Raw genomic sequence first — 8,471 nt, 5'->3', positions numbered from 1 at the left:
TTGTGATCCGATCCTTTTCTGAACCCGCGCATAGCGAGAATTTAGTAAACCAAACTATTTTTTTTCAAGAAAGCATTGATCAACTAGAGAAAAGATTTTGAATTTGTTTAGGATTTCTAGTTAGAAGATGGCACGTGGTACCATATAATTAGCTTGCTTTGATATGAGTATGAATGCATTAATTCGAATTCGTACCAAAAAATTATTTTAAGAGTGAAACGCTCCAGCCGATTGCGACTTTTTCCCAAGGTTGGAACCCAAGATCACTCGTTAAGAGTAAACTATAACGTAGTACTTACCGTTTCATCTCACTAACCTTTAGATGTAGGGAATTGGTGTATGCTTCTTTGCAGAAGCGACTGCAATCATAAGAACATACATGAGTACAGTGCCGGCTTTAATGTTTTCAGTAGTAAGGCTTGTGGCTTAGGTACCCAAATTTCGGAACCTATTTTTAAAAATTGATTATATGTTTTATAGGTATTTAAAAAATAATATTTAGTATTTTTAATATAAAAATAAAGTTTTTAATATTAATGGAAAGAAAGCTCTTTAGATATATAAATAATGTAATAATTTAACTTATTTAAAAATGGATAGATGAATAGTTTTCCCTAACGCTTTAATTTTTCACTTTTTATTCCTTCATTAGGTAACTAGTGACGAAGGCAGGATTACTGCCAAGAGGATTAAAAAAAAAAGGTTAGAAATATTGTAGCTAGTGGGAATAGAACATTACCTTATAAAGGTTTTGAACCCCCTTGACCACTAATCTACGCTTTTGGAACGTGTCAAGGGAATTCAAAAAAAAAAAAGTTAGAAATGTTGTAGCTAGTGGGAATAGAACATTACCTTATAAAGGTTTTGAACCCCCTTGACCACTAAACTATGCTTTTGAAACGTGTCAACGGGAATCAAAACATAATATATAGAGGTAAAAAAATAAATTTTGCCTTATATATATAATAAAATTTTTCGGCGAAGGGGGTTCGGGTGAGCACTCTTCCGCCCCCTAAATCCGCCCATGTAGGTAACGTGCCAAATTTTTACTCTCCCTTTCTTAATTTGCCCAAGTCAATCTTTCTTTTCGCCAATCTCTTCATATTTCAGAAACCCCTACATATTTTATATCTTTCTTTTTAATATTCTTACTCACCTTCTTTCTCCAAGATTTCATTACCCATCTTCTTCTTTTTAGATTTGATTAGTTCAAGTGTTCAACAATATTTTTAATCTTACAATAGTTCTATACTTCTATTGCTATATAAACTCTTATATGAGATCAACAATATCTCAAGAAAGATTAAATGAGTCGGCTATTATCAATTGAAAAGAAACTATTAGAGAAAATCGATTATAAAAAGATAATTAATAAATTTGCATCTCAAAAAGCTAAAAGAATAGAATTGTATATGGTCAAATCCGAGTTGCCCTTCGTGTGGATAGTCGGGATTGGAACATGATGAACCGAGGGTCATCATTGTAACTTCGAGATCAGAGGTAAAGCCAGGTTATCGGGCTCAAGACACAGAGTTCGATTCAATACCGAGCATCAAGTCAATATCGAGCTATGACATGAAGCAGTTTTACCGAACTCAAGAACCAGAGACCAACCAATACCGAGCTCGAGTCAATATCGAGCTCGAGATCGGGAGATCGACCGATAACAAGACCGATCAAGATCGAGCTAAGAGACAAAGAGTCATTGTAGCCACACCAGGGAGAGAATCTCGATGGAAAATAAGGAAAAGCTTATCAACTAATCTATCATGAGATCCCCACTATGTATTTTTTACTATATCAAAAGTAGGATTCTTTCACTATATGAAGAGTGGGTATTATTTTCTATAAGGCAGACACACATGAACATCCAGAGAAAACATTGATACATCTATAGGATTATTACATTGACATAGTTGAGATTATCCTTTTTGAGCTAGGACATCGATTCATCTTGCTTGTTTATAAATCATTCTCTATTCAATTTGGTTTGTATTTCATTCCTTTATACAGTCAATATTCGATATATTTCTACTTACTTTTCCGTTTTGTACCAAGATATACCACATATCCTTAGAACTACATATAAATTCAACTCTATCCGTTTTTCGGGTAAACAGTTTGGCGCCCATCGTGGGGATAAGAATAATAGTGGTTATTTGGTATAAATCTCTATAAAACATACTATTTTACACTTTCTCTTGGAAGTGTCTTTGAATTTCAGGTTGAAAACGACGAATTCTCGACTAATGGCCCTACCTATCGACAACGAAGTTGGCCTTCAAGATGAGAACAACAACTTAACCCCCGGGGGTGGAAGGCCACTCGTCGATCCCGTTGGAGCTCGGGTCGAAGAACCAATAGACGTTAATTCACATGCGGCCATCGAGGCAAACCAACGCTCCGACGCTGAAAAAAACATTCATGGTGGAACTCGATTTGTAGCTCGAACTACCCAAAACGCTGAGGAAAACGGAATCCGCTTGCGTATGATTTTTGAAATGTTGCAAGCTCAACAAGTAGCAATAGCCCAATTGCAGAGCCAAACCCAGGCACCGACCAAACTCGAGTCCAGTCCACCCCAAGAAGTCACGCACAAAACGGGGTCAGCTATTCAGAAGGACTTTCGATGGACCATTGGCAATATGTCTGGGACTAGGAGATACCGATTACATACTATGGGAAATTCACAAGGGCACTTGTGGAAACCATTCTGGTGCCGATTTGCTGGTTTTGAAAGCGATCAGAGCAAGGTATTATTGGACCAATATGAGCAAAGATGCAAAGGAGTTCGTTCGAAAATGCGACAAATGCCAAAGACATGCGCCCATGATTCATCAACCCGGGGAGCTACTACATTCGACCCTATCTCCATGGCCTTTCATGAAATGGGGGATGAACATTGTCGGCCCTCTCCCATCGGCCCAGGTAAAGCTCAATTTATCTTGTTAATGACTGATTATTTTTCTAAATTGGTTGAAGCACATGCTTTCGAGAAAGTCAGAGAAAAAGAAGTGATAGAATTCATTTGGGACCACATCATATGTCGATTCGGGGTGCCAACCGAGATTGTATGTGAAAATGGAAAATAATTCATTGGCAGCAAAGTAACTAAATTTCTCGAGGATCATAAGATCAAAAGAATCCTATCAACACCGTACCATCCCAGCGAAAATGGATAAGCCGAATCGACCAACAAAACCATCATCCAGAATTTTAAGAAGAGATTGACCGGCGCCAAATGAAAATGGAGAGAAATACTGCCCGAGGTCCTATGGGCATATCGCACAACATCGAAATCCAGTACCGGAGAAATGCCATTCTCGTTAGTCTATGGCGCTGAAATTTTGATCTCGGTCGAGGTTGGAGAACCTAGCATCAGGTTTCGATATGCAACAAAGGAATCGAATAACGAGACTATGAACATGAGCCTGGAATTATTGGACGAAAGACGAGAGGCCTCTCTCGTCCGATTGGCTGCCCAAAAATAGCGGATCGAAAGATACTACAATCGAAGAACCAATCTTCAATATTTCAAAATCGGGGACTTGGTACTGAGAAAAGTCACCCTCAACACCCGAAATCCGAATGAAGTGAAATTGGGCCGAATTGGAAAGGGCCATATCAGGTTCTCGAAATCGTCATAAAGGGGTTCCACAAGCTCGGCGTGATAAACGGCAAACAACTACCGAGCAATTGGAACGTATCACACCTAAAACGATACTATTGCTTAGGTACGACCATCCCATGTTCATTTGTATTTTGAAATTAACCCTCGCAGGTGATCGACCAGAAACATGGATGGATTATTCGACTCGGGACCTTTAGGCCTGAAAGCACACATTGCACTCTTTTTCCCTTATAGACCGATTTTCTCCCAAATAGATTTTTTGGCAAGGTTTTTAATGAGGCAACCATTGATCGTGCTAACTTGGAACAATTCAACAGTATCCGAGACCTCCTTACAATCAACCTCGAATACTGGGGGGCATTACCCTCGAATATATTAACGACGATGTCCATCAAGTTCGGTGCAAGAAAGTTACTTTGTTACTTCATGGCAACAAGGTCTCGATAGGAAAGATTTTAAGGGCCAAATGGTCAAACGAGTCATGCCCGAGCCCTGGCACAAAACATGAACACATGTATAATGACTTATAAAGAGAAATTTCTTCTTTATCGATATCTTATATCCTAGAAATATTCCTCTATTTCGTGATCTACTATGCAAACAGGCTTAAGGGCTGACTATTACCCCATAAATCGGGGACTGCCAACCGAAAAACCAACGAGATCGATCACTAAGCCTAAGGGCTATTCTTACTTCGAGTTTGAGCAAATTCTCACTCGACTATAAAGCCTAAGGGATACCCTAACTCGAGTTCGAGTAATCATTCTCACTCGGGGATTATCTATCGAGCCCAAGGGCTGCCATTAATTCGAGTTCGAGAAATTATTCTCACTTGACTACGAAGCCCAAGGGCTATCTCTTTTTGAGTTCGAGAAATCATCCTCACTCAATTAAACCCTAAGGGTCACCCTACTCCGAGTTCATGCAAGTACTCACTTGACTAATCCAACTTCGATCGAATTGCCTAAAGCCTCGAACTTATGAACAAAATTTTCATAAGGCATGAATGAAACAAAATTTTCACAAGGCACAGAATGAAATAAAGGCAAGTCAGAAAAGGAAAAAGATCTTTATATATATGAAGATATTTACATGGTCCGATCAGGACCCTACATAAAAGATCGAAAATAAAAAATCCTAAGGTTCCTGATTTTCTCCGGGGGCAGTTTATCCTCCATCGAAGTCCTCCCCGCTCTCGGACTTGCTTTTTTCTCGTCATCATCGTCGTCATCGCTGCAACTTCGGTTTCATGCTCTCTAGCCTTTTTTATCTCGTCGGCAAGATCGAAACCCCGAGTGTGGATCTCCTCGAGGGTTTCCCTCCAAGATTGGCATTTGGCAAGTTTAGCAATCCAATATGCCCGAGATTGAGCAGTCCCGGCTGTCTTTCTCGCTTGTACTTGAGCGGCTTCAGCATCAGCCCGGTAGACAGCCACAATCGCCTCTACCTTGGCCATTGCCTTTGCAGCTTCAGACTTGGCCTTTGCAAGTTCGGAAGCCAACCGAGCCTCGAGCTCCTCTATCATCTTCGCCTGAATTGAGCTTTTTTCCTTCACACCTCGAAGCTGACTTTCGACCGATGACAATTTGGATAAAGCAGTCTCTTTTTCTGCAGCGAAGCGATCCATACCTTCTTTCCAACACAAGGTCTCCTCCTTTATCATATCGACCTCCTCACAGAGCTGCCCGATCATCTCGATCTTCTGCTACATCTGTGTGATTGAAATGTTAGCCACCGTTCCTGAATCGAGCCTATGAGTTTTTAATATTTTCATTACCTGCTCGGTCAGGTCGGTCTAGTCTTGGTGAGCCTTGGCCAACTCGGCTCGGAGGTCCTTGATCTCCTCTTCTCTTTACCCACAGAGAAGTTTAAGGGCATTCCTCTCCTCTTTGAGCCCTCGAAGGTCGGCCTCATACCGACTAAGCTCAGCTCGAGATCGAGAAAATGCTTCCCGATTAAACGCTGAGGCATACGCAAAAAGAAGAAAAGGAGTTAGACAGGGAGAAAAAAACAAACACAAGGGTAATACCAACAAGAGGAGTAAAGGCTTACCCGATTCAGAGCTTGTTGCACTTTGTTACAAGGGCTCGATGCCTCACCCAAGTCCTTCCTCGAGACCTCCAAATTGCTTAGGCCAGTAGCATCTTCAACCGTAGTAAAGTAATCACGGAAGGGAGACTCCTTCGATGGAGAGGGTCTTCAAGACCCGAGCCTCTTGAATCATCTCCTCAGAAAACGAGGGTAGCAGCGGGGAGCCTCCAATTTCCATTACCCCAAGTGGATCACTTGGGGCGATCTCTCCATCTCAGCGAGCCTCGAGATCAGCCTCCACAGTCGTACCCGCCGTAGGCTCATTATGGTGGGAGTCATCCTCGATCCTCTACGGCTCGAGGACTTCGCCCGATTATGTTTCTGAGACTCCTTCATCTCGAGATGGAATCTCTGCAGCCTTCATCGATTCAGTGGCCTTTGGGTCCTCGGTGCTCATTCTCACTCGGGCTACCAGCCCGGAATTGTCTTCTTCCTCTCCTTTGTCTTCATCCCTTAGACGCCGAACGGAGTCTTCGGTCAGGAGGATGATGTTCTTCCTCGGCTTACGAGCTGTCCTCTTCTTAGGTTTGGGTCCTTGGGGGTTGATATTATTTTCCTCTTTCTGTCCTTCGCCAGTTTCGGTGCCAGGATCGAAGTCTCCCCCTCACCAGATAAGTGCCTCATGACATCATCTTTGCCAAGGCTTATATGAAAGGAAATTAAGTGAGAGATACTTCAAGCAAAATTATCAAAAACGCAGAAAATGGGCTTACCATGAGTTTTGGCCTCCTATCGGCCCTTTGATAGATCGCGCCATGAGCGCTCGGCATACGTAGAGGTCGAAGCTAGGTCCCGAACCCAGCTCTTGAGGTTGGGAATTGCACCGGGCATCCAAGCGATCGCTACATCACGGAAAAGGATAACGATGAGAAGAAGCAAAGGAGAAAAACAATTAATAAGAGCTAACTGGGGGATTGTACTTACGCTTCATGTTCCATTGCTCGGGAAATGTCATCTTCTCGGCCGGGATTAGGTCGGAAGTCTTCACTCAAACGAACCAGCCCATCCATCCTTGGTCCTTGTCCTCGTCTATGCTCGAGAACAACACTTTGGTAGCCTGGCGCTGGAGTTTATTAACCCACGTCAATAAAGGAGGGGGCTATACAACCTGATGAGGTGGTCGAGGGTGAAAGGCATCCCCTCGACTTTGTTCACGAAGAAGTGGATCAGAATAACGATCCGCCAAAAAGAAGGAAGATTTGGCCTAGGGTTATTTGGTATTGGCGGAAAAATCGATGACAACGGGGTCGAAGGGGCCCAACGTGAAAGGGTAAGTGTAAACACTTAAAAACCCTTTCACATAAGTAGTAATATCTTCTTCGGGAGCTGGGATTATCACTTCTTTGTTCTCCCAGTTGCAATCTTTCCATACATGTTTAAGGTATCCCTCAGTTATTGAGCACATATACCTCGATACTGGCTCGCATCGACCTGGAACCGGCGAGGCTTTGTCGGTCTTAAAATGAGAAGTGAGAACGCACCCCCCGGGAACGCACTCCTCAGGTTGTGGCTCCACCGGTGTTTTATCGCCGACCAACCACGATGAAGAAGCATTTTCTTTTTGAGGAACAGTTTTTGACGTGTTTTCCATTTTAGATTTGAAGATTAAAAATAGAGGGAGATGATGAGATTTAGTGTTCTAAGAAGAGTCTTGCAGTGAAAATCGCAGATTTGCAAATGAAAAACACAGAAGATGAACTTAGTAGATTTGGAGCTTAGAAATTTAAAAGTAGAAAATGGTGAAGAGAGGATCTATTTATAGAGTTGACGATGACGGTTCAATACTAGCAGTGGCCGGCCATCGTCTTACGTACATTTAATGCCTCGGTAACTGAATCGACGGGACATTTATCACGCACGTCATGGTCGGGGTCGATGCAGATGTCAGTGTGTATCTGGTCATGCAGCTTGAAAAATCATATCGTTTCTCGCCACATTCTTTCCGAGAAATGAGGGGACTATCTGTATACGGTCAAATCCGAGTTGCCCTTCATGTGGACTGGAACATGATGAACCGAGGGTCGTCATTGTAACTTCGAGATCAGAGATAAAGCCAGGTTATCGAGCTCAAGACACAGAGTTCGATTCAATACCGAGCATCGAGTCAATATCAAGCTCGAGTCAATATCGAGTTATGACATGAAGCAGTGTTACCGAACTCAAGAGTCAGAGACCAACCAATACCGAGCTCGAGTCAATATTGAGTCCGAGTCAATATCGAGCTCGAGATCGGGAGATCGACCGATAACAAGACCAATCAAGATCGAGCTAAGAGACAAAGAGTCGTTGTAACCGCACTAGGGACAGAATCTCGACGGAAATTAAGGAAAAACTAATCAACTAATCTATCGTGGGATCCCCATTATGTATTTTTTATTATATCCAAGTATGATTCTTCCACTATATGAAGAGTGAGTATTATTTTCTGTAAGGCGGACACACATGAACATCCAGAGAAAACATTGATACATTCATAAGATTATTACATTGACATAGTTGAGATTATCCTTTTTTGAGTTGGGACATCGATTCATCTTGCTTGTTTATAAATCATTCTCTATTCAATTTGGTTTGTATTTCATTTCCTTATACGGTCAATATTCGATATATTTCTACTTACTTTTCCGATTCGTACTAAAGTTATACCATGTATCCTTAGAACTACGTATAAATTTAATTATATCCGTTTTTCAGATAAACAAGAACTCAAATAAAAATATATCTTATAACTTTCTTTTAAAACTATAGG

Source organism: Nicotiana tabacum, chromosome 14, assembly GCF_000715075.1.
Source record: "Nicotiana tabacum cultivar K326 chromosome 14, ASM71507v2, whole genome shotgun sequence".
Classification (NCBI taxonomy): domain Eukaryota; kingdom Viridiplantae; phylum Streptophyta; class Magnoliopsida; order Solanales; family Solanaceae; genus Nicotiana; species Nicotiana tabacum.
Note: the sequence above shows the minus strand (reverse complement) of the source record.